We start from the raw sequence: 1,185 nt of genomic DNA, 5'->3' as shown, positions 1-1,185 counted from the left end.
GCGGAAGTGATCTGAGCGGTGTGGATCGCCCTGGTTGGGTGAAAGGGCCAGTCAATCCTGGGAGGCCCAAAACGGGGACCAATCGCTCCTCGGATCCGCCCTGGGGGCGAGGAAAATACGCCCACCCCGCGTTCTGGGCGGTGCCACGGCGCACGCGCGTTCCTCCCACAGCTAGTCTACGCGGGTCCTGATCCCGGAGGCAGAGAGGAAGAGCAGGCGGAGCGGGAGAGTACTGAGGGAAAAAGACGAAAGATCGTGGAAAGGCGCTGTGTTGGGGGAGGCGTAGTGTGGAAAGGAGACCGCGGGGATGAGGAGAGGAGAGAGACAGGCTGCGTCACCGAATGGGCAGTCTGTTGTCTTAAAGTACACCGTAAAGCCTCTCTTTTGCCTGTTGTTTTACAGCCTGCCCTTTTTGCTTTATGTGTATGGACATCTTTCTAGGCCAGTACTTACAGAGCTACCTCATTTTATTTGTTTGTTTGTTTGACACAGGCTCTGGCTCTACTGCCTAGGCTGGAGTGCAGTGGCACGATCTGGGCTTACTACAGCCTCCACATCCCTTCAAGCAATCCTGCCTCCGCCTTCCTAGATGCAGGGACCACAGGCATGTGCGAATTTCTTTTATGTTTTGTAGAGACAGGGTCTCGCCATGAACGTTTGTGTCTCGTGAAATTCATATGTTGAAATTCTCCAGGGAGATATTAGGAGATGGAACAGGAGGGTGGAGCTCTTATGGGAGGGATTAGGTCATGAGGGTGAAGCCCTCATGAGTGGAATTAGTGCTCTTATTAAAAAGGTCTGAGAGAGGTCCCTTGCCCCTTCTGCCATGTGAGGTTACTGTGAGATGATGGCTGTGAGATGATGATGAGCAACTGGCCCTCATCAAACACCAGATCTTCTAGTGCCTTGATCTTGGACTTCCTAGCTCCAGAATTGTGAGAAAACAATTTCTTTTGCTTAAAAGACGCCTGGTCAAAGGTATTTTATCACAGTAGCCTGTGCAGACTAAGACAAATAGTTTCTCCATATCTCTACCATAAATTTCTTATATTTCTTTTCAGTGGCACCTGGCTCCATGTCCTGTATATGTCTGACTCCTAGAGGCCAGAGGTAGGCTCAGAAGGGTGGGGTTAGGGGATGGGTCAGGTCCAGCTGGTGGTTAATGAGGGTGTCCTGAGGGATCCA

Source organism: Piliocolobus tephrosceles, chromosome 6 (assembly GCF_002776525.5).
Source record: "Piliocolobus tephrosceles isolate RC106 chromosome 6, ASM277652v3, whole genome shotgun sequence".
Taxonomy (NCBI): domain Eukaryota; kingdom Metazoa; phylum Chordata; class Mammalia; order Primates; family Cercopithecidae; genus Piliocolobus; species Piliocolobus tephrosceles.
This window is presented reverse-complemented; position numbering follows the sequence as displayed.